The following is a 25,889-nucleotide window of genomic DNA, read 5'->3' on the forward strand; positions in this document are numbered from 1 at the left end:
TTCTGCGTGTCTTGCCGCTCTACACTCAGCAAAAAGCTTTTCCACCATATCTTGCAAGGAGAAACTCTGCCAGGAAAGAAAACATCCAAAATCTTGTTCTAAAGCTTGCACGGGGGTCTGCAAAGAGTTTGGCAAGAATGAAAGGTAGTTGTCCAAAACTCGTTCTTTTCCAATAGAATAACCATGGAAAAGGCAGGAGAGTGGTAAAGTACTGTTTTCTCTAAGTCTGAAGGCTGCCCACACTGTGCCTGTGTGCTGCAGCTTGCATCTTCGCCTTTGGGAAGCTGCCGCTCGCCGATTCTCCCGGAGGCGAAGAAGCGGCTTCTTCGCACACAGAGCATTGTGGCGAGCGCAGGGAGCTCCTGAGAGCGGTTTGTGCCGAAAGAAGCCCGGGACCGGCACTTAGCTTCGGAGAGCTGCGTATCTGCGTCTTCTGCGTGTCTTGCCGCTCTACACTCAGCAAAAAGCTTTTCCACCATATCTTGCAAGGAGAAACTCTGCCAGGAAAGAAAACATCCAAAATCTTGTTCTAAAGCTTGCACGGAGGTCTGCAAAGAGTTTGGCAAGAATGAAAGGTAGTTGTCCAAAACTCGTTCTTTTCCAATAGAATAACCATGGAAAAGGCAGGAGAGTGGTAAAGTACTGTTTTCTCTAAGTCTGAAGGCTGCCCACACTGTGCCTGCGTGCTGCAGCTTGCATCTTCGCCTTTGGGAAGCTGCCGCTCGCCGATTCTCCCGGAGGCGAAGAAGCGGCTTCTTCGCACACAGAGCATTGTGGCGAGCGCAGGGAGCTCCTGAGAGCGGTTTGTGCCGAAAGAAGCCCGGGACCGGCACTTAGCTTCGGAGAGCTGCGTATCTGCGTCTTCTGCGTGTCTTGCCGCTCTACACTCAGCAAAAAGCTTTTCCACCATATCTTGCAAGGAGAAACTCTGCCAGGAAAGAAAACATCCAAAATCTTGTTCTAAAGCTTGCACGGGGGTCTGCAAAGAGTTTGGCAAGAATGAAAGTTAGTTGTCCAAAACTCGTTCTTTTCCAATAGAATAACCATGGAAAAGGCAGGAGAGTGGTAAAGTACTGTTTTCTCTAAGTCTGAAGGCTGCCCACACTGTGCCTGCGTGCTGCAGCTTGCATCTTCGCCTTTGGGAAGCTGCCGCTCGCCGATTCTCCCGCAGGCGAAGAAGCGGCTTCTTCGCACACAGAGCATTGTGGCGAGCGCAGGGAGCTCCTGAGAGCGGTTTGTGCCGAAAGAAGCCCGGGACCGGCACTTAGCTTCGGAGAGCTGCGTATCTGCGTCTTCTGCGTGTCTTGCTGCTCTACACTCAGCCAAAAGCTTTTCCACCATATCTTGCAAGGAGAAACTCTGCCAGGAAAGAAAACATCCAAAATCTTGTTCTTAAGCTTGCACGGGGGTCTGCAAAGAGTTTGGCAAGAATGAAAGGTAGTTGTCCAAAACTCGTTCTTTTCCAATAGAATAACCATGGAAAAGGCAGGAGAGTGGTAAAGTACTGTTTTCTCTAAGTCTGAAGGCTGCCCACACTGTGCCTGTGTGCTGCAGCTTGCATCTTCGCCTTTGGGAAGCTGCCGCTCGCCGATTCTCCCGGAGGCGAAGAAGCGGCTTCTTCGCACACAGAGCATTGTGGCGAGCGCAGGGAGCTCCTGAGAGCGGTTTGTGCCGAAAGAAGCCCGGGACCGGCACTTAGCTTCGGAGAGCTGCATATCTGCGTCTTCTGCGTGTCTTGCCGCTCTACACTCAGCCAAAAGCTTTTCCACCATATCTTGCAAGGAGAAACTCTGCCAGGAAAGAAAACATCCAAAATCTTGTTCTAAAGCTTGCACGGAGGTCTGCAAAGAGTTTGGCAAGAATGAAAGGTAGTTGTCCAAAACTCGTTCTTTTCCAATAGAATAACCATGGAAAAGGCAGGAGAGTGGTAAAGTACTGTTTTCTCTAAGTCTGAAGGCTGCCCACACTGTGCCTGTGTGCTGCAGCTTGCATCTTCGCCTTTGGGAAGCTGCCGCTCGCCGATTCTCCCGGAGGCGAAGAAGCGGCTTCTTCGCACACAGAGCATTGTGGCGAGCGCAGGGAGCTCCTGAGAGCGGTTTGTGCCGAAAGAAGCCCGGGACCGGCACTTAGCTTCGGAGAGCTGCGTATCTGCGTCTTCTGCGTGTCTTGCCGCTCTACACTCAGCAAAAAGCTTTTCCACCATATCTTGCAAGGAGAAACTCTGCCAGGAAAGAAAACATGCAAAATCTTGTTCTAAAGCTTGCACGGGGGTCTGCAAAGAGTTTGGCAAGAATGAAAGGTAGTTGTCCAAAACTCGTTCTTTTCCAATAGAATAACCATGGAAAAGGCAGGAGAGTGGTAAAGTACTGTTTTCTCTAAGTCTGAAGGCTGCCCACACTGTGCCTGTGTGCTGCAGCTTGCATCTTCGCCTTTGGGAAGCTGCCGCTCGCCGATTCTCCCGGAGGCGAAGAAGCGGCTTCTTCGCACACAGAGCATTGTGGCGAGCGCAGGGAGCTCCTGAGAGCGGTTTGTGCCGAAAGAAGCCCGGGACCGGCACTTAGCTTCGGAGAGCTGCATATCTGCGTCTTCTGCGTGTCTTGCCGCTCTACACTCAGCCAAAAGCTTTTCCACCATATCTTGCAAGGAGAAACTCTGCCAGGAAAGAAAACATCCAAAATCTTGTTCTAAAGCTTGCACGGAGGTCTGCAAAGAGTTTGGCAAGAATGAAAGGTAGTTGTCCAAAACTCGTTCTTTTCCAATAGAATAACCATGGAAAAGGCAGGAGAGTGGTAAAGTACTGTTTTCTCTAAGTCTGAAGGCTGCCCACACTGTGCCTGTGTGCTGCAGCTTGCATCTTCGCCTTTGGGAAGCTGCCACTCGCCGATTCTCCCGGAGGCGAAGAAGCGGCTTCTTCGCACACAGAGCATTGTGGCGAGCGCAGGGAGCTCCTGAGAGCGGTTTGTGCCGAAAGAAGCCCGGGACCGGCACTTAGCTTCGGAGAGCTGCGTATCTGCGTCTTCTGTGTGTCTTGCCGCTCTACACTCAGCAAAAAGCTTTTCCACCATATCTTGCAAGGAGAAACTCTGCCAGGAAAGAAAACATCCAAAATCTTGTTCTAAAGCTTGCACGGGGGTCTGCAAAGAGTTTGGCAAGAATGAAAGGTAGTTGTCCAAAACTCGTTCTTTTCCAATAGAATAACCATGGATAAGGCAGGAGAGTGGTAAAGTACTGTTTTCTCTAAGTCTGAAGGCTGCCCACACTGTGCCTGTGTGCTGCAGCTTGCATCTTCGCCTTTGGGAAGCTGCCGCTCGCCGATTCTCCCGGAGGCGAAGAAGCGGCTTCTTCGCACACAGAGCATTGTGGCGAGCGCAGGGAGCTCCTGAGAGCGGTTTGTGCCGAAAGAAGCCCGGGACCGGCACTTAGCTTCGGAGAGCTGCGTATCTGCGTCTTCTGCGTGTCTTGCCGCTCTACACTCAGCCAAAAGCTTTTCCACCATATCTTGCAAGGAGAAACTCTGCCAGGAAAGAAAACATCCAAAATCTTGTTCTAAAGCTTGCACGGGGGTCTGCAAAGAGTTTGGCAAGAATGAAAGGTAGTTGTCCAAAACTCGTTCTTTTCCAATAGAATAACCATGGAAAAGGCAGGAGAGTGGTAAAGTACTGTTTTCTCTAAGTCTGAAGGCTGCCCACACTGTGCCTGTGTGCTGCAGCTTGCATCTTCGCCTTTGGGAAGCTGCCGCTCGCCGATTCTCCCGGAGGCGAAGAAGCGGCTTCTTCGCACACAGAGCATTGTGGCGAGCGCAGGGAGCTCCTGAGAGCGGTTTGTGCCGAAAGAAGCCCGGGACCGGCACTTAGCTTCGGAGAGCTGCGTATCTGCGTCTTCTGCGTGTCTTGCCGCTCTACACTCAGCAAAAAGCTTTTCCACCATATCTTGCAAGGAGAAACTCTGCCAGGAAAGAAAACATCCAAAATCTTGTTCTAAAGCTTGCACGGGGGTCTGCAAAGAGTTTGGCAAGAATGAAAGGTAGTTGTCCAAAACTCGTTCTTTTCCAATAGAATAACCATGGAAAAGGCAGGAGAGTGGTAAAGTACTGTTTTCTCTAAGTCTGAAGGCTGCCCACACTGTGCCTGCGTGCTGCAGCTTGCATCTTCGCCTTTGGGAAGCTGCCGCTCGCGATTCTCCCGGAGGCGAAGAAGCGGCTTCTTCGCACACAGAGCATTGTGGCGAGCGCAGGGAGCTCCTGAGAGCGGTTTGTGCCGAAAGAAGCCCGGGACCGGCACTTAGCTTCGGAGAGCTGCGTATCTGCGTCTTCTGCGTGTCTTGCCGCTCTACACTCAGCAAAAAGCTTTTCCACCATATCTTGCAAGGAGAAACTCTGCCAGGAAAGAAAACATCCAAAATCTTGTTCTAAAGCTTGCACGGGGGTCTGCAAAGAGTTTGGCAAGAATGAAAGGTAGTTGTCCAAAACTCGTTCTTTTCCAATAGAATAACCATGGAAAAGGCAGGAGAGTGGTAAAGTACTGTTTTCTCTAAGTCTGAAGGCTGCCCACACTGTGCCTGTGTGCTGCAGCTTGCATCTTCGCCTTTGGGAAGCTGCCGCTCGCCGATTCTCCCGGAGGCGAAGAAGCGGCTTCTTCGCACACAGAGCATTGTGGCGAGCGCAGGGAGCTCCTGAGAGCGGTTTGTGCCGAAAGAAGCCCGGGACCGGCACTTAGCTTCGGAGAGCTGCGTATCTGCGTCTTCTGCGTGTCTTGCCGCTCTACACTCAGCCAAAAGCTTTTTCACCATAACTTGCAAGGAGAAACTCTGCCAGGAAAGAAAACATCCAAAATCTTGTTCTTAAGCTTGCACGGGGGTCTGCAAAGAGTTTGGCAAGAATGAAAGGTAGTTGTCCAAAACTCGTTCTTTTCCAATAGAATAACCATGGAAAAGGCAGGAGAGTGGTAAAGTACTGTTTTCTCTAAGTCTGAAGGCTGCCCACACTGTGCCTGCGTGCTGCAGCTTGCATCTTCGCCTTTGGGAAGCTGCCGCTCGCCGATTCTCCCGGAGGCGAAGAAGCGGCTTCTTCGCACACAGAGCATTGTGGCGAGCGCAGGGAGCTCCTGAGAGCGGTTTGTGCCGAAAGAAGCCCGGGACCGGCACTTAGCTTCGGAGAGCAGCGTATCTGCGTCTTCTGCGTGTCTTGCTGCTCTACACTCAGCCAAAAGCTTTTCACCATATCTTGCAAGGAGAAACTCTGCCAGGAAAGAAAACATCCAAAATCTTGTTCTAAAGCTTGCACGGGGGTCTGCAAAGAGTTTGGCAAGAATGAAAGGTAGTTGTCCAAAACTCGTTCTTTTCCAATAGAATAACCATGGAAAAGGCAGGAGAGTGGTAAAGTACTGTTTTCTCTAAGTCTGAAGGCTGCCCACACTGTGCCTGTGTGCTGCAGCTTGCATCTTCGCCTTTGGGAAGCTGCCGCTCGCCGATTCTCCCGGAGGCGAAGAAGCGGCTTCTTCGCACACAGAGCATTGTGGCGAGCGCAGGGAGCTCCTGAGAGCGGTTTGTGCCGAAAGAAGCCCGGGACCGGCACTTAGCTTCGGAGAGCTGCGTATCTGCGTCTTCTGCGTGTCTTGCCGCTCTACACTCAGCAAAAAGCTTTTCCACCATATCTTGCAAGGAGAAACTCTGCCAGGAAAGAAAACATCCAAAATCTTGTTCTAAAGCTTGCACGGGGGTCTGCAAAGAGTTTGGCAAGAATGAAAGGTAGTTGTCCAAAACTCGTTCTTTTCCAATAGAATAACCATGGAAAAGGCAGGAGAGTGGTAAAGTACTGTTTTCTCTAAGTCTGAAGGCTGCCCACACTGTGCCTGTGTGCTGCAGCTTGCATCTTCGCCTTTGGGAAGCTGCCGCTCGCCGATTCTCCCGGAGGCGAAGAAGCGGCTTCTTCGCACACAGAGCATTGTGGCGAGCGCAGGGAGCTCCTGAGAGCGGTTTGTGCCGAAAGAAGCCCGGGACCGGCACTTAGCTTCGGAGAGCTGCGTATCTGCGTCTTCTGCGTGTCTTGCCGCTCTACACTCAGCAAAAAGCTTTTCCACCATATCTTGCAAGGAGAAACTCTGCCAGGAAAGAAAACATCCAAAATCTTGTTCTAAAGCTTGCACGGGGGTCTGCAAAGAGTTTGGCAAGAATGAAAGGTAGTTGTCCAAAACTCGTTCTTTTCCAATAGAATAACCATGGAAAAGGCAGGAGAGTGGTAAAGTACTGTTTTCTCTAAGTCTGAAGGCTGCCCACACTGTGCCTGCGTGCTGCAGCTTGCATCTTCGCCTTTGGGAAGCTGCCGCTCGCCGATTCTCCCGGAGGCGAAGAAGCGGCTTCTTCGCACACAGAGCATTGTGGCGAGCGCAGGGAGCTCCTGAGAGCGGTTTGTGCCGAAAGAAGCCCGGGACCGGCACTTAGCTTCGGAGAGCTGCGTATCTGCGTCTTCTGCGTGTCTTGCCGCTCTACACTCAGCCAAAAGCTTTTCCACCATATCTTGCAAGGAGAAACTCTGCCAGGAAAGAAAACATCCAAAATCTTGTTCTAAAGCTTGCACGGGGGTCTGCAAAGAGTTTGGCAAGAATGAAAGTTAGTTGTCCAAAACTCGTTCTTTTCCAATAGAATAACCATGGAAAAGGCAGGAGAGTGGTAAAGTACTGTTTTCTCTAAGTCTGAAGGCTGCCCACACTGTGCCTGCGTGCTGCAGCTTGCATCTTCGCCTTTGGGAAGCTGCCGCTCGCCGATTCTCCCGGAGGCGAAGAAGCGGCTTCTTCGCACACAGAGCATTGTGGCGAGCGCAGGGAGCTCCTGAGAGCGGTTTGTGCCGAAAGAAGCCCGGGACCGGCACTTAGCTTCGGAGAGCTGCGTATCTGCGTCTTCTGCGTGTCTTGCCGCTCTACACTCAGCCAAAAGCTTTTCCACCATATCTTGCAAGGAGAAACTCTGCCAGGAAAGAAAACATCCAAAATCTTGTTCTTAAGCTTGCACGGGGGTCTGCAAAGAGTTTGGCAAGAATGAAAGGTAGTTGTCCAAAACTCGTTCTTTTCCAATAGAATAACCATGGAAAAGGCAGGAGAGTGGTAAAGTACTGTTTTCTCTAAGTCTGAAGGCTGCCCACACTGTGCCTGCGTGCTGCAGCTTGCATCTTCGCCTTTGGGAAGCTGCCGCTCGCCGATTCTCCCGGAGGCGAAGAAGCGGCTTCTTCGCACACAGAGCATTGTGGCGAGCGCAGGGAGCTCCTGAGAGCGGTTTGTGCCGAAAGAAGCCCGGGACCGGCACTTAGCTTCGGAGAGCAGCGTATCTGCGTCTTCTGCGTGTCTTGCTGCTCTACACTCAGCCAAAAGCTTTTCACCATATCTTGCAAGGAGAAACTCTGCCAGGAAAGAAAACATCCAAAATCTTGTTCTAAAGCTTGCACGGGGGTCTGCAAAGAGTTTGGCAAGAATGAAAGGTAGTTGTCCAAAACTCGTTCTTTTCCAATAGAATAACCATGGAAAAGGCAGGAGAGTGGTAAAGTACTGTTTTCTCTAAGTCTGAAGGCTGCCCACACTGTGCCTGTGTGCTGCAGCTTGCATCTTCGCCTTTGGGAAGCTGCCGCTCGCCGATTCTCCCGGAGGCGAAGAAGCGGCTTCTTCGCACACAGAGCATTGTGGCGAGCGCAGGGAGCTCCTGAGAGCGGTTTGTGCCGAAAGAAGCCCGGGACCGGCACTTAGCTTCGGAGAGCTGCGTATCTGCGTCTTCTGCGTGTCTTGCCGCTCTACACTCAGCCAAAAGCTTTTCCACCATATCTTGCAAGGAGAAACTCTGCCAGGAAAGAAAACATCCAAAAACTTGTTCTAAAGCTTGCACGGGGGTCTGCAAAGAGTTTGGCAAGAATGAAAGGTAGTTGTCCAAAACTCGTTCTTTTCCAATAGAATAACCATGGAAAAGGCAGGAGAGTGGTAAAGTACTGTTTTCTCTAAGTCTGAAGGCTGCCCACACTGTGCCTGTGTGCTGCAGCTTGCATCTTCGCCTTTGGGAAGCTGCCGCTCGCCGATTCTCCCGGAGGCGAAGAAGCGGCCAATTTGTCATCATGAAGCATGAGGAAAGCAAAACCTCAGGCTGTCAGCAGGTTTTGGCCAGGAGCAGGTGCAGCCACTGCTGGCAGCAGCAGCAGCTCCCATGGAACCAAGGGCTGGGACAAAGCACCAGCTCAGCAGCATTTCTCACTGTGCCCAGTGCCCAGTGCTCAGTGTCGCTGTCCCCAGTGCCCAGTGCTCAGTGTCACTGTCCCCAGTGCTCAGTGTCACTGTCCCCAGAGCTCAGTGAAGCTGTATCCATTGTACAGTGTCTCTGTACCCATTGCTCAGTGTCACTGTCCCCAGTGCTCAGTGTCACTGTCCCCAGTGCCCAGTGCTCAGTGTCACTGTCCCCAGTGCCCAGAGCTCAGTGTCACTGTGCCCAGTGCCCAGTGCTCAGTGTCACTGTCCCCAGTGCCCAGTGCTCAGTGTCGCTGTCCCCAGTGCTCAGTGTCACTGTCCCCAGAGCTCAGTGTCACTGTCCCCAGTGCTCAGTGTCACTGTGCCCAGTGCCCAGTGCTCAGTGTCACTGTCCCCAGAGCTCAGTGTCGCTGTCCCCAGTGCCCAGTGCTCAGTGTCACTGTCCCCATTGTGCAGTGTCACTGTCCCCAGTGCTCAGTGTCACTGTCCCCAGAGCTCAGTGTCACTGTGCCCAGTGCTCAGTGTCTCTGTCCCCAGAGCTCAGTGTCACTGTCCCCAGAGCTCAGTGTCACTGTCCCCAGAGCTCAGTGAAGCTGCTGGGACTGCTGCAGTGATGGTGCTACAGGGTCTGGTCGGTGGCAGAGAAGGGGCTGTGGGAAATGAAGGCCAGAGCACCTGGGCAGGTGAGGCCTCAGGACATCTGTTGGTAGAAACTGCTTGTGGCCATCATATCAGTCCTCTGATAGGATTAGGTTTGTTGATGTTCTGGAGAAACAGTACATTCTCAGTGCTGCAGCCAGGTTTTTCAGAGAACAAATCCCAAATTTGCAGGATTTTAAGAAGTCTCTCAGTCTCCAATCTGATTTTCCAGCTTTGTTGCTGATGCAGAGTCAGTTGCCTGCCCTACAAGTGAAATTTGTCTCTATGTACCTCACCTGGGTGGCAGTAGATTAGTTGGAAAGTTCATTTACCTCGTTAGGGCTCCTCCAGAGGCATAGCAAAGGCAAAAGGGGAAGTTTTTCTTTAATTACTCTTTATCATGAGCTGTCCTGTTTCTGTTCAGTTGGACAGGGATGTGACCATTCCATTCTAACCAGACAAGCCACGCTCTCAATTTCTGCTGTTGTGAGAAATGCAACAGGGGAGAGCTCTGTGTAAAAAGAGGCAAAAGAAAGGACACCAGGCTGAGCTACAAACTTGGGGTCAATCCTATACAGCTGTTTCATACTTAGTTAATTTCAGTAATTCCACTTCCAGTGTGGTTGCCATAGAAAGGTAGGAAGAATCTGCATCTCTAGGGATGGGCACTCACCACATCCCTCCTGGGAGGGAGAAGATGTGCAGGGCCTGCTCTCAGCACCCTCCTGTTCCCATATCTTCTGATAACATTGCTTGTGCATGGTGTGGAGGACTGTGATTCTAGTCACTGCTGAAGGTTTCCACAGGATGTCTTCCCATTCATAAATGCCTGGAGGGAATGGTTTATGCTATGGCCAGAAATTGTAAATGAAATTTGTTGCTGATGGCTGTAGTTACAAAATGTATTTCCTAAATGTCATAGTAGGAACTGCTTGGGAAGGAAAAGGGAAGACAGACAAGCATATTAATTACTGAGTTGTTACAGGTATTCCTCAGATAAATATGATGATTTAGATCTTACTTAAATAGGTGTTAGATAAGGAGGTCTGTTTAGCTGTATAAAGAAACAATAGACCTTAAAATGACTGAATTTACGTCTCGTTCCTCCTAAAGGCTTTTGCCTTTAAATTTCTCTTACCCACCTTTATCTAATGAAAATAAAGGTAGTGCAGTGCTAGGTTACCCAGTGCCACAGCCCAGAGAAGCAGAGGAATGCAGCTGCACAGCCAGATGAATCTGGTGGGCTGGGGAGCAAGCAGAGGATCTCTGTACCAATTTCAGATGCCCCCTTGCTGAGCACACAGCATGCAGAAGCAGAGCCCAACACCATTACAGAGCAGCCAAATTGTGATGTCCACTCCTGTTTGCATCCCATCCATTAGCCAAGGACACCAGCATACAAGAGGGATTCATCTCAGCAGAGCTCTGTGTGTCTAAGGGAACAGTGGCCCCCATCCCCTTCATCAGATTCTTCCACTATGAGAGCCACAGGCTGGCAAAGCAGCATCATTGATTTACAAGGAATCTGTATTAATGTGGTATTTCTAATACTCTCAGTATGTCTCTGTAGCTTAAGCCATGCTGTACTGCTACAGAGCTGTGTGATTAGGCAGTGCTGTTTGCCTGGCAGCTCAGAACAGAAAGGGATGGTGATCCTGTTAAAAGAAATTCAGACTTGGATCCTGCAGGAGAAATATAAAGAAAAACAGAACCTAATTATTCCATTCAATGAGCCAACAGACCAGGTTAAGCCCTGTATTTTAGTGAGGCAATCTGATTTTTAAGTAACCAGTGTTGCCAAGTGTGGAGTTTTGAACCTCAGACATAAAAGAGCACTTCCACAAACCCCATGGCTCAGCGTTGGTGTAGAGGTCCCGTGCATCAGCAGCATTTCTAAATTTAGGTCTTCTTTGCTGATTTTTTTTCTCAAATACTACCCCAGCTTGCCTGTACTTCATATTTGAACTAACTGGATAACAGCAGAAGGAATGATGGCTGGAGGATGAGGAAGCTGAACCATTGTTCTGCTTAGACATGACAAAACTGTAGTTCATATTTCAATTTGCATTTTTCTCTCATAAATTGGTCCCTAAATGTGTAACTTAATATTCTTGTCATATTTCAATATGACAATATGAATTTTAAAAAAGGTGCATTAAAATATTTCTTTTTTATTCATCATGGACTAACTAAAAACCTATAAACATTTTTAGTACCATTTATGCAGAATGGAATGGAGAAGTACAAAAATTTAAATGCATACAGGCTTTCTCCATTTTGACTGCAACTTGACCAGTACTTGACTACAAATGTAAATGCTAAAAACATGCAAAAATATGGAATAGAAATATTACTATACAATATTGTGTTTTAAAAACTGATGTTAGATTTGCTTGGCAGTTACCAACTGATGCTTACCAACTGATGCTAAATTTACTTGTTAATTATTGCCATAGCTAGTGGTAACCCAAATTTCATTGTATCAGTTCAGTTTTCTATTTGGAGTAATTTTCTAGCAGAAAGTTTGAATCTTTGCAAGTAGTTCAGTTTCTGGGTTAAAATGCATTAAGCCTCCTTCTTATGAAGCATTCAGATTAGAAAACTTAGATTAATTAAATACAACACCCACACAAAGGAGATAAAATCATCATTCAGTATTTTTGTTTTCCAAGGGAGTTATTTCTCACAAATAATCTCATCTAAACCCCATAAACCTTTGCAAGTCCATTAACATGTCTGGGAAAAATATAAAAATCTTGGGTTTCCTAGTTGTGCTGAAAGGAGTTTCTCATTTATCTGGCTGAAGAAGAGTAACTAGGTATAACCTATGCTAAGGCTGGTAAATAGCAATGTGAAGTTGTGTTCTTCACATCACTTGTGCTATATTAGAACAATATTTTCATCCATGGAGAGAAAAAGAGAAAGAACAAGGCAGTGAGGTGCTCCTAGGCATGAGCTGCAGCTGCAAGATGTGAATGTGAATAGGTTTGGACCCCTCACTGTCAGCAGGACACTGAGATGCTGGGAGGTGTCCAGAGAAGGGCAGCAGAGCTGGTGACAGGTCTGGAGCACGAGGCTGAGGGAGATGGGGATGTGGTGTTTGTGAGGGTCCCCAGGACGAGGTGAGAGATGAAAATCTGACTCCATGTTCTCAGAGGGCTGATTTATTATGATATGCTATGCTGTTACTCTATTCTACTCTATTCTATTCTAGAATGCTATACTAAAACTATACTAAAGAAAGAGAAAGGATATATCAGAAGGCTTCAAAAGAATGAATAATAATAAAATCTTGAGACTCCTCAGAGCCTCAACACAGCTGGACCATGATTGGTCATTAAATTAAAACAATTCACATGGAACCAATCAAACATTCACCTGTTGGTAAACAATGCCCAAGCCACATTCCAAAGCAGCAAACACAGGAGCAGCCATCAGATAATTATTGTTTTCATTCCTCCCTGAGGCTTCTCAGCTTCCCAGGAGAAAATCCTGGGCAAAGAGGATTTTTCAAAAAATGCCATGGTGGCATGAGGGTGTATAGTCAGAAGAAAAGGAGGCTCCTGGGGCCCTCATTGCTCTTTGTGAGGGGAGGCTGTAGCCAGGTGGGTGTTGGTATCTTTTCTCAGTGCTAGGAGGAGAGGAAATGGCCTCGAGCTGTGCCAGAGGAGGTTTAGATTGGATATCAGGGAAGGGTTGTCAGGCAGGGGAATAGGCTGCCCAGGGAAGTGGTGCAGTCCCCATTCCTGGATATTGAAAAGACACCTAAAAGTGGCACTTAGGGACATGGCTTGGTTTGGTTATGAAATTGATAGTGTTGAATTAATAGTTGAACTCAGTGATCTAAAAGGACACTTCTGTAATTCTAGGTACCACAGTGATACTACTTTTATTAAAACCAAATAGGAAGGCAAAACCTAGGAATATACAATTTGCTGCATCACAGATCACAAAATTAATTAAGTGGATTATTTACCTACTCCAGAAGACTGTCCCAGGCAATGGGCAGTGCTTGCTGTTTCACAGAAATGAGCTGTTGTGAGCCAGCAAGTCACTGTAAGTCCAAGAGGAGGATTTCCTTCTTGACCCCTGATTTGCTCTCTTCGAGAAGATTGAGGCTTGGTTTGTCTGAATGATCATCTCAGCATGCCTAAAAAGAGTTATCAGCACTCTTAAAATTAACTCAGCCATCAAAAACATCTAGTCAGTCACTGAGCACTGATGTCTGAGACAGGGAATTCAACAGGTTTCCTGTACTCTGATAAATCACCATAGCTGTAGCAAATTTTTAACCTAACACTTATTTTTTCCTTAGAAGCTTTGTTCACCAGTTCCTCACTGCTATTCACAGGTATGCATACTTTGGAACACTAAAGGCAGGTCCCACTAATGTCCATTCCCCTACTAAGCAAAGTCCTGGTTTTATTTCACGTTACTGTATTTTGTAATTCCCCACCATCTGAACAGTCCATCACACTTCAAAACAGCTTTGTTGCCTTCCTCTGGCTTACACTTTGAACATCTTGAAGCCAGCCTAGATCACAGCAGATAAATCAAGCCTGAGTTGTTTGCAGAAATAATTTGTGTAATCTCAGAATGAAAAAGGTAACTTTTCTGAGAGTTTCACAAAATGCAGTACTAAAACAAATAAAGCAAATGTCTCCAGCACTCCTGTTTTTTTCTTGGTTGTATCAAGGTATTGTTTCACTACAAAAGCAGCTGTTGCATGGCACAATAAATGAAAAGATAGGAAAGAATTCTGGATTTAGTTAGAGAAGAATTACCCTGCAGAAAACATTGGGCAAAGCATTAACTTTGGATATTTTCCATAGGTTAAGTCTCAGATATGACTCCAGAAGTGTTTAAAATGCAGGATTTGCCTATATCCAACTCTTGTACTAGAGGGAGTATAAAATGTAGCAGTTGTTGCTGTGAGCTGACATGGTTTAGAAACACATCTTAAGTTCTCGTTTAGTGCTTGAGTGTCAGAGCTGGAGCACGAAGTAGCCAGTGAGCACTGAATGTGGTGGGTTCTGCATATGGAGGTTTCTGAGTGCTGCCCAGTAGCATAAGCAGGCAGATTAGGGCAAGGGAAGACACAAAAGACAAGTGTGAACATCATCCCCTTTAGTGATGAGGAAAATAAAATCAGAAATACCCATCTGTGAATCATCCCTCATCAGCATGCATCTCTGCAGCTTACTCCTTCAAGTTCCCAAACAGGCAGTTCTTCCTGAGTGCTGGTAGGGGTTACTCAGGACAGCTGTGGTCAGAAAAGCCCAGCACAGCATCCTCAGCTGCAGGGCATCAAGCCAGTCCTTCCTTTTCAGAAATGGCTTGCCAGGTAACCCTGGCTCTCAGAACATCAACACAACACAGCATCATCTGGGTTTGCTGCCACATAAAAACCAAACAATGCATGCAGCTCTAAGTTCTGCATTTCCCATCGTTATCAGGGCCATGTAGGGATAAAGGATTCCCTTTTTAATCTGCTTTCCACTCTGCCACAGCCACCCCCCAGCCCTGAGACAGTGTTCAATAATTAATTACAAAAATCTCATCATAGACCTAGAATAGCTGTTTCTGCGTGTTTTTCTAGCATGTCAGGAAGATTTCCTGGCCACTGCTGATAGAATAATAATTCATGTTTACTTTCTGTAAAATATCTTAGTCTGGCTAATGTATTCTTCTCCAAAACTTCTGGTTTTGTAGTCTTATCCCAATTTTCTGTAGTGAAACACATTTCCAGCTGTGATATCCTGAAGAGCTTCTTGGTATTTCAGTAAAGGCTTGAATTTAATTATTTCCAAGTTATTATTTTCCTAATCTTGCTATTACCAGGACTGCAACCTGTTAGAAATCTGTGATATTTTTTTTTATATGTGGAGAAATGTTAGTGATAGGTATAGATCCACGTGTTCCATTTCTGATTTTTATGCCGCATCTCTCTAATTTTTTTTCTATTCCAATTACATTCTCTGATTGAAGCTGCATTTCCTTGTACCAGGTTTAATTGCTTTTATTTTAATACCTCAATTAACAGTATAGTGTATTTCTACATCCTGGAGAGAGTAAGCAAATCAGACCATCCAATCTAGAGTAAAGAAAACAGAAAATGATTGCACAGATGTCTAGTTATTAAATCCTGCTCTGGACATGCAGATGAGGCTGCTTCATTTGATTTGTCACAGCTGCAGTATTAAAAATTTAGTGCAGCATTAGGAAAATGTAGCATTTATGATCATGTAAAACCTGAACACTCAGATGTCTTGGGAAAGGAATGAGACAAAATTGTGATGTAGACATTGAAGCTGTGTAACTGTTGAATGGTGTGCCTGATCCCTCTGTCAGAGGATGTTTCACAGTATTTACACACTGAGTACCAGCAAGTGGATGTCAGTGCTTGGGTGGCTACCTGACAACAGAACTTGAGTGCAGGAGGAGGGAAAGAGTTTACATTTCCCTTAAGAAATGGTTTGGCTGATCCCTACTATAACACTACTTAAGTTTTCATTGTACATCATAATTAGTTTTGTTTAGTACTGGAAAAATGAATTCAGATTTTAAGTGAGTCTTGTAAAAATTCTCATGTGCTTAGCTACCCTTTAAATAAAGATCCAAATAGCTGAACAGATAACAATATATTTTTAATATATGAACCTGCTGTATATGATACTTCATATACATAAAAGCAGTTAAATGCACCTCATTTTCACAGTACTCATCTAAAATATATTAGGAAGCATGTGTTTGAGTAAGGGCAGCTATCAATATACTTCAGTGAGAAATATTTGAATTAAAATAGTTCAAGTTAATTGATGAAACATTTGAACAGGAAAAGATATGTTAAAGAGCCTGCTTTACTTCCAGCACACCTGTTAGACAAAGAGTTGGAAAATTTGTCATATTTCTTTGCATTCAAGAAGAAGTTAATTCATTTCCTCTATGTTATATATATCTGTGTCCTTTATACAGCTAAAAAGCAGAAAATCTAAACTGAATAACATCAGCCAATATTTCTAAGAAATGGACAATACTGAAAATGCATAAATTACTGGATGGGATAAATTATTCCCTTCTTCCTGTGAACATTTTCTTATTGCTTCCACATCCATACAGAGGTGAATCACACGGAGGAAAAAATATATATATATATTTTTTGTATAATTTGAGTAATTTTCTTTAGGTTTAAATTTGGTGTACTAAGAGTCACTGAAAATGTAGCCCAGTATTCCTGGGAAATGCACAAGGAGATCAAGTGTTCTGTTTGAAGTGGAGATTGTCTCATACACCTCACCATAATTCTTTGATTCAAATGTATCAAAGCAACAGCAAAGATTAGAGTTTCTGCCTCAAAGGCAGAGTGAACATGTAAATATTTGAGGTCACTGGTTGAGGTCCACATAGAAAATTAATAGACTAGAGAATGCAGTGATCTATACAGTGTATGTGATAGGAGGCTGGATATACTTATTAACCTTTAAGGACCTTTTTCTGAAAAACCCATGTTTAGGCAAGCATGTTTTTTCTCTTTCAGGCAGAATAACAGGAGCTTTAATATGATGAGCAAAAAGCAGGTGTAAACTCTGAAAGGAAAAGTGTTCGCTTTAGAGTAAGTCCTTAAAAACAGCCTCAGTCTGATTTGCAGTAGTGCTGACAACCTCCAGCCCTCATCCTTCTTCTCTGCAAGTGACCGGGTCTGACAGAGTGATCAGGTTTGGTAACTGTGCATCCACCACCCCCAGTAAACCAAAAAAGATCCCATAGAACAGTTCAGCAAAAACTAGCATGTCTAAACTGTCTGATTGCTTTGCACAACTTTGTACTGCAAGGGTTTGCAGGCACAGCAGATGGTGTCCTTAAATGCCATGGTACTGGATAAATTCTGCTTTAGTGAAGGACTGGGAAGGAAACCCCTTCCATCCAGTAGAAATGCAGAAAGTGCAGTAACTCTGAAGGAAGTCAGAAGCGTTGCTTTCCACTCTGTGTACCAGGATGTTGACTTGGGACAGTGTTGGCATTAACAGTACACTTACAAATCACCCAGTCAGCCTTCTGTGTGTCTGGGTACCAGCAGGAGCTGAGAGCATTTGTGTTTCTCACAGGAATTGCTTCAATTTGCTTTGCAAAAACCATGCAGTTCCCAGTCAAACCTGTTAGTGCTGACACGTTCAGTCCATTTTTTACAGAAGAGTTGACCTGGATGCTTATTTATCCTCTTGAGACTCCTACTGCCATTGAGCTGTCTCTCATCATCAGTGATCTTAATCCTAATTCTGTTCAATTGCCCACAATGCCTCTTGAAACTTCTTTCAGTCTACAGAATTGTGTTTAATGTTTCATGATTAAAGACATTACTCTAGGCTATCAATTTTTGCCTTTAAATTGGAAAGTAGAGATCTTGCCTAGAATGGGGGAAGGAACCCAGATGGGCATCTCTCCTTTCAGTGAGCATGAAGTGTAGTAACACAATAAACCCTTTTGCCAAGCATGCAGTAAATCCAATTATGAGAGTTTTATACAAGTTTGGATAACTGCTTACTATAAAAAAAGGCAAAAAAATAATTAACTTAAAGGGCACCTTTGCCTGCATTTGGCTTTAGGGTTCCAAATGCTAATGATGACAACAGACTGCAGAAACCATTCAGGAATGCTGGAATTTGGAGGCCAGGCCAGTTAGAGGAGCACAAGACAGTGTTAGCTTTTGATGCCTCAGTCCTGCCTGCTCATTTTTTTCCTGGACTTACTCAGTTTGTGTGCTTTAATCCTTACACAGCTCACTAGTTCAGGCTTTGCAACCTGTATTAGGTGCACTGTCAGCAGTCCAGAGCTGACAGGACAGTACCACTGTCCCAGGCTTGGATTGGGCATATGAAGGGGTGAAAACAAACACAGTAAGTAGAAAAATAACAGGAAATTTTAAGTAATGTGTGTGAATTGAGTATAGAAACCTTCCTCCCTGTACTTCAGAGCAGTTCTAAAGCCAAAGCAGAGGCAGAGCTGAACCAGGCTCTGCTCTTGTTCCTCCCTGTCTCTGTGGATCTGAGAGCCAGCAGTGCTCATCCTGCCTTTCTTCCTTGCTGCACCCCAGGCCATTGCTGTAGGACACATTCAAGGCCCCGTGCAGAGGAGAACAAGTGGCTCTGTGGGGGTTTAAATGATCTGCCCAGTTCCCTGAAGAGCTGCGGTGCAGGTGAGCTGGGAGTGCTCATCCAGCTGTGCTGCAGCCCCGTCCTCACACGTTCACCACAGCTGGATTTCACCAGAGCCCCCGGGGCAGAGTGCAGCCACTGGCTTTCAAAACACTTGCAGAATGTTTGGGCCTAACTCTTTGGGGAGGATTGAATTTTCTTAATGACTCTGAGTAAAGTGTGCACTGCACCCACTCTGAAGGCTGAGGCAGTGGCTCTGCACAGGCCTCTCATCTCTTGGAAACAGAACAGCTTAGCTCCTCACAGGGCTTGAGCCTTCACATTTCCCTTTTGTGGTTAAAAAAGGCACATCTTGCTAGAAGCATCTGTGCTCCCTGCAATACTCAATTCACACACATGAACCACTACTTAATTTTGGTGTCTCTGTGTATTCCATACAGCAGCTCCAATGTACTCAGCAGGCTGGTTTTCAGTAGCCAATGCAGAGCACTTTCCCCACATCAAAAAGAGCTTCCTTGGCTTTTTATCTCCCACCTCACTTGTTTCTGTTAAATAAAAGCCAGATTTTACATGAGGGCACTTCAGAGAGAGTGAAGGAGTGTGAGGGGGCTTTTAATATGGTTTTTTGGTTGCTTGTTTGTTTTGTTTTTCCTTAGGAATGGTTTACACTTAGTTTGTGTAGCTGCCTGTATTAGTGTTTCTCATGAACACATTTACTATAACACCTAGGTCTGCTCTACAAAATTTAGAAAAAAGGAAAAAACGTTGTCTCCACAGTGAACATCCTCCTTCCTCCACCCCCAAATCCACATGGCATTTCAGCCCATTCAAGTGAAAGAAACCCTTAACCACTGACACAAATGGGAATTAAGCAGAAAAATTCCAACTCCTCATGGCAGTCTTTAAGTTTTAACCCTGTGCCTTCCTCTACCTAACAGAGCTCCAAGTGCTGTACTTCACAAAAACATGGAGAGAGGGAATTCTGTTCCTGTTCTTACGCCAGTAAATTAGAAATGACAGGAGAAGCCTAAGAGTGCCATGCACAGAGTCATATCCCAAGTCCAGAAATCAGGCAAATAATGGACCCCAACTAAGGTAGTTTTCTAACAAGACAAACTGGGACAACTTTCCTCAGCTTCCAGTGCAGGTTCCGAGCTGAGAATGTCTCAAGCACCAGAAGTCGGATGAGAGACAACCAATAAATGGAAGATGCAAAACTGCTTTACATAGCTAACAGCGACACAAGCACCTCCAGCATCAGCTGAGAACACAGGGAAGTTCATCTTGATTTTGGCTTTAGGCAGAAACACTTGTAAGGTGTAATTCCCAACTGCCAGTTTAAGCCAAGAGAGCTGAGCCTGGGTGCCATGCAACACTGAGTCTCCCCAGTGGAAAACCACACTCTACAGCTTTCATCAAGGATGGAAATGTTATTCTGGAAGAAAACAGGATAACTGTTCCTTTCACAGTGAGAAAATATCCATTACCTCAGAGTTTCACATGTGAATAATCTGGTTCAGAGCTCATTAAATTAACTTGGAGAAAAAAAAAATCAACCTCACTACAGTCATCTCCAGAAGGCCAAAGTAACAAAGGGAATGGGGGAATGAGATGAGTGGAGGGGCAGGGATAAAGTGTGAGTGTCTAGGATAAGACAAGAAATGGCATCTAATACAGAACTGAAAAAATTTTCATCCTAGTTTCTTCAAATTTCTTGTATGTCATGCAGTGTTATTACTTTTGGATAGTTTGGAGTTTATTTTCCCACCAGGAAGCCAAATTTAACTACTGTTATTAATACAAATGTCAATAACAGTTACACAGCAGTGGGAAAATACAGTTCATTCAGCATTTCATTATGGAGGCGTATTAAAATGCCTCTGCAAGCCTGTCTGTCTGGTAAAGTAATCAGTGGGAGTTTTATCAAGGCTGTACATAGGCCTACCAGGAGGATTTATGGGAGCCACATGTTTCAAATTTTTGTGGATTATTCTAGAAATTTCCCTCTTGTCCAAAGCTATATTTAAAATGTGGAGCTTTCAAACCTAATTCTGTATTTCATTAACCAGGTCCAAAATGCTATTTTAGAAGTCCCATCTCAGAGAAGGTTCTCGCTAAGCATTACTGGTGGGATAGGAGGGGACCCTCAGCCACCTGTGTGCATGAAGCAGAACCTGCCCTGAGTGGCACAAGCTGCCCCTGGCTGGGGAACAGCACACAGCCTTTCTGTGGGGTTTGTGCCAATGTCCTTCCACTTTGTAATGACTTTATAATACAAGGTACAACACAGACTTGAACAGAGCTATGAGGTGGTGGGCTTTTGTATGGAATTGGGTATTCAGTTTGGGTTTTTTACAGAAACTCTTTTTTCCCATCGTACCTATAAGCGATTTGAATGCTTCTGCTCCTTCCATACTTCAGGTGTACTAATCTGCACCAAATCCTTTCTTTGATTTACAGATTCAGCCAGTGATTCTCTACACAAGCCCAAGGTCCTTTTTAGAGAAAGCCACTTTCAGACCTGTGTGCAATTTACTCTACTCTATCTCCATGTATCTTGGAAGAAACCTCCCAGACACTGATGTGTACGCATTATCTGTTGCCTTCCTTAGACAGGAGAGAGGAGGAGAGAACCAACTGAAAATAGATTTAAAGAGGGGGAAATGTAATTTATGTCACCTGCATGACAATTTAATTGTAATTGAGGTCTATAGGTTTTTGTGTGATAGCAGAGATTTAAAGCTTGATGCAACTCAAAAATGAAGGCAAGGCTTTAATAAGGCAGCATTAAGCTGGGAATTGAACAGAATCAATACTGAGAATTAGCAAGAAAAGATTATAAAAGACATTTCAGTATTCAAGGAAAAAAGAGTTTTTGCATTTTATCATTTACGCAGCCTACCATGGCTGTGTTTTGCCTTATTTTGGTGTTCAGAAGTGCAGCAGAACCACAAAATCAGGGAACTCAAGCAAACAGGAAAGCTTTTGGCTTTTTTATGGTTAAAATGCATGGGTAGAAACACAGCTCAATTCCAGAAATCCCATTTGCTGAAATGGAAACCAGGCAATTGAGACTATTGCAAACTGCATCAGAGATTAAAGCAGCCTCCAACAAAGGAACCCTCATTCCAAATCCAGCAAATCCTTACCTTGTCTCTAACTGTAAAGGTTTTCACAGTAGATGGACACTGGAATGTTCTATAACTTCTGTTACCCCGCAGGAGCAATGCAACAAGGTCAGTGTTTAACACAAACTCCTCTTTTTCTTCTTCTTTTTCTTTTTGCCCCAATCTCTACAGGGAGGTCCTATCCAGAACCGAAAATCCAAGCGCTGCCTGGAATTGCAGGAGAACAATGAAAATGAATTTGGATTTCAAGTGGTCCTTCAGAAGTGCACGGGACAACGCTGGTCCATAACAAATGTCCTGAGAAGCTTGTCATTATAGCAGACTAAATTTTGTACCCATTTCTTTTGCTACTGTGTAGCAAGTACTGCATTGTCGCCTGCTGTACTGTATCCCTCCCGCTCCCCGTCCCCCCAGCTCCTTCTCTCCCCTTTTTGTCTCTGATTTGATTTTGTGAGTGTGTGGAAATAGGGTTTGTGGGCTGGAAATAAGAAGTTTTTATTTCACAATGATGTTTTCACGACATTTATAGAGATGCTGAATGACAGGTGACGGGTAGGCTATCCTAAAATATTTTACAACTGTAAACATTAAGCAAATGGAGAATATTTATATCTCAAACTTTTATTGAATAAAAAAGCCCAAACACTGTTACTGGGTAGGTGTCTCCATGGAAATCAATTTGGAAGCTAAGTGCTGGTTTCATTGCTTCATTAACCCAAGCCTGATCCTGGCATGTTGCTGCAGAGCATCAGAATTCTGCAGACTTTGGATAAAGAGTTCTACCTGCACACCAACAGCTACAGCAAGGGAGGATTTTCTCCATTCTCCCTCCAGAGATCTGTCTAGGCCACGGTAGGTACCGGTGTGCAAATACAGGGGAAAGGTCTGGGGTGTGGAGGTGTTATGTCCCCAAGTATTTTTCCTCTCCAGTACCACTTAATAAAACCCCAGAGAAAGCTCCAGGGCTCAAGTGAGGCAGGGAAGAGAATTTATTAAAAAGAAGGGAAAAAATATCCCAAGAGAAAAGCAGCAGCTACTGGAAGAAAAGTAAAATATAAACCCTGACATTTCACAGTGGGCTGGTCTCCATTTCAGTGGCTGAACCTTCCTTCCAATTCTTCATTGTTCTTACAAGTCTTTTTTTTTTTAATGCAGTTGTTCCCTGGGTGCTGCAGACTTGGGCAAAAGTGGCTCCATCCAAGAGAAAAAGGGATGAATTCACTCTGCTTTTCTTCCTGCCTTGAAGGAGGTGTGAATGCAATTCCATATCACTTCATCTCTTCTCAGACTGGTGAGGAGAGGAAATTTGATGAGGTAAACCAGAGCACTGGGATTACTAGAGTTCATTTCCAGCAGCTTTTATTTGTATGTAAATTCCCCCATATTTTGATCAGTTTTTCTTGACAATAACAGTACACCTACCACATCTACCAGCTGATAAGGAGATACTGACAATTAAAGGAAATAGAACATGGCAAGACACCCCAAGCCGCCTTCCTACAGTACTTGCTTAAATATTTATGGACAGCAAATATCTTGTCAGGTATCATCCCTTGTGCCAGGATATCACCTAGGGTGCTTTCCCAAGGTCTCCCTCCCACTGTGTGTTCTCTCACCACATTTGCACTTGGGGCAAGCCACCAGCACCAAGGAGGAAAAAGTTGTGCTGGTGATGTGAGGAGAGCCTGCAGAGCATCTCCACATCCTCAGGGAAAAGCTGTTAGGGCTTGGTTGCTATCAGAGACCCTGGGTAATACTTTTGAAGATGGGCTGTTCAGAAGGGATCCAGGTTCCGGGAATTTATTCATTGATATGTTTATATACTTATTTTTACAAAGCTACAGGTTTCAGGAGCACAGATTACTGACACCATACCCAGTCATTCCCAGCTGGAACTCTGACAGGAGAATTCCTGATTATCCTTGCCTGCCTGATCTTTCCAGGCTGGCCAACATCTGCTGGGAGTGACTGTGCAGGGCATGGTTTAGGATTGTCCTCTTTTGCTGGGGAAGGTTCTTTGGCTTCATCTTTCTGAAGGACCAGAATTTCATCCTCCAACACCATGTGTCTTTTTCTGTGTCTTTTATAAACAGAAGTTAATCAGTCAAAACTAATCACTGAGCCTTTTTGTGTATGGTAATCAAGAGGTAGTTGCAAAAATTATAATTAAGCAAGTAGCTGTCATATGTCATTTTATACTGGGTAGCACTGAATACTTATTTAGCTGGAGATATAAAGGGAAACAGATTTTAGGTCATACTTACATTTTACAATCAATGTAAAAATGTGTCTGTAAGCATCATTTTGCTTGCACAATTTTGCTTGCAGACCTAAATTATGTGTATTTGTGTGTGTATATCTCTACATCATCAAATACATGTAAATTTATATTTAAAACATCAGCATGCATGTACACAGACAGCTCACTGGCCAACCACAACAGAAGCAGAATTACATTAAAGTGCACTTTCTCCAACTACAGCCTTTTGAGACGTGCAGATAAGAGACCAAAATGTCAGCTTTGGTTCACAAGTACATCACTGCTACACAGATCACCTTCTGCACTGCAGCTATTTTTAATGCTGACAAAAAATGCAGAACACGTGATCCTTTTTCAACATTTTTTCAACTGAATGTTAGAAGTTTTCCACAATAACTTCTCCAACCAGAATACAAAATATGTGTTCACACAGAGGCTCTGGAGGCAATTAGCAAGGCTTTTATCTAACAGTGCATTTTCTACTGATTTTCTAAATTTTCCCCCTGCTGCACACCTTGCTTTAAAAATACTTAAAAGTGCAAAAGTTGAGTCTCAGGTCTGTCCTTCATGGCTACATTTTAACAGCAAAGCAATGTATTGTTGTTTACTGGCTAACATGAGCTTTGCATTGTCACATGAAATGACAGTTTTACCTGAATTCAGTCTTGTTCTGAACAGTCTGAGGGGATTTTTGTGATAAACCAGCTGAAAACTGTTTAGCACTACAAAAACATACTTTTCATGATAATATATTGTTTCCAGTGAAGTAGTCTCATTTGAGGTGCATATATGATAGGATAGTTTTTCAATTGAAGAATATAATCTTAGGATATGAAAACAACAAATATATATTAGTTCAAAAGGCCAAAGGTGCATGAAATTTTAATTCAAATTTTAAAAGGAAAGAAACTGAGTAGTCTAAATAAACTAGACCACAGTTTAGAAGGTAGTGACTGCTCAGGCCTAAAAGTATGAAGAGTTCAGCCTTTAAACTCTGCTGACATTCTTGATCAGAAGTCTGTGTGGGTGGCAGTTTTGGGGTTTCTTTAACGAACAATAGCAGGCAAACATTTTAACGTAGAGACTCTTTCTTACTCCTAGAGAACCAAAGCTCCTGTAAGCACACACAAAGAATGTTGTGAGCTCCAGCTTGTCATTTGGACTGATAGTCCCTTACCTTCTCTCATTGCTAAAATCACTTGATTTCAGTGTTTTATTTCCCCATCTGCTCCAGAAGTGGCATACCAACAGGTAACCTCAGGAAGATCTGCCCATTTTCTGCAAACACAGATAGTAAATAACCATATTTAAGTGCCCATAAATGCCAGTTATTCTCATACCAGTTAGGAATATTTTGCTGCAGATGACAAGAGCACTCGTTCAAATTCAAAACAAGCCACCAAAGGTTACATTCTTATTTTCAGCATCTGTTAATAAGGGTTTTCTGTGCATCATATTTTTGTGATTTACCATTATTTTATAGTTTTCTGTATTCTCATAGACATTGTTCAGCTGTTAACACAAGAAGTATCACTTGAGTTAAATGCTCTGGAAATACTCACAATTAAAGAGGAGATTCTAAAAATATGTCCCAAACTTGTGGACAGATCACCTTGAAGAAGCACTGACAACCACAAAAAGCATCCTGTTGCACAAAAAGGACCTTGCCACCAATATTGGATGCTGAGACCTTTCTAAACAGTAGAAAAAGTACAACACAAGCAGTGCAAAGACAAGAATCAAAAGCTGTGCATGGGCAGCACTTTCCAAAACAGGTCTCGTGCTTTAGGCATTTTTGCTGACCATATCTCATCAGATCTGGCAGCCATTCAGAGAGAGCTTCTTTTATTAAGAGATGAAGAAAGATCATCACACTAAAGAAGTGAATTGCCTTGACTTTTAGTGTGCCTCACATGCTTTGCTATTGAACACCTTTTACCTGGGCATGCATTGCAGGAGGGAAAAAAACACCACAAAACCACCAAACCTGTATCAAAGCTAGCTTTACATTTCTGGCAGGCATCACTTTCCTAATCTGCCTCACTTTCCTGTTCTTAGAAATCAGAGTCCAAAGTTCAGTTGAATATCTTGGAAGGCACATTGGGTATGTGTGAGATAGCTAATCCTTCTGCCTGCAGCTGAATGTAATGTGTACCACCTCCATTTTTCTAACCTGTGTGTATTGTGCCTAGGCACTTCAATGTTAGATTTCTGTGTATTTAGCAATGAACAAAGTTAAAGAAAAACCCCTCTCTTACACCCAGTTTTTTTAGCAGAGAGACAGACGCGTTCAAAGTGTCAGTTCAGGCTTGAACCAGTTCATATTTAAATCATTTTATTGTTCCGTAGCATGACTTCCTCTACTTGGTCTCACAATCACAACTCCTGTCAAGGATGGCAAATTTAAATAATTCTTCTTGAGAGTAAAGCTTTCAGATATTAAACCCTTGACTGAATTTTCCTAGGAGAGATTGAATCACATGGAGATTTCATC

General features: G+C 44.5%; 1 long non-coding RNA gene across 1 annotated transcript; it reads left to right on the plus strand.

The window, feature by feature from the left end:
• The first annotated feature begins 16,388 nt into the window (after positions 1-16,388).
• On the plus strand, positions 16,389-22,384 carry LOC136571154 (uncharacterized). Its single transcript, XR_010785653.1, has 4 exons — positions 16,389-16,467; positions 20,468-20,592; positions 21,307-21,987; positions 22,291-22,384. It is a non-coding gene; the product is annotated as an uncharacterized lncRNA (long non-coding RNA).
• The last annotated feature ends 3,505 nt before the right edge of the window (positions 22,385-25,889 follow it).

This window comes from Molothrus aeneus, unplaced genomic scaffold, assembly GCF_037042795.1.
Source record: "Molothrus aeneus isolate 106 unplaced genomic scaffold, BPBGC_Maene_1.0 scaffold_79, whole genome shotgun sequence".
NCBI lineage: Eukaryota > Metazoa > Chordata > Aves > Passeriformes > Icteridae > Molothrus > Molothrus aeneus.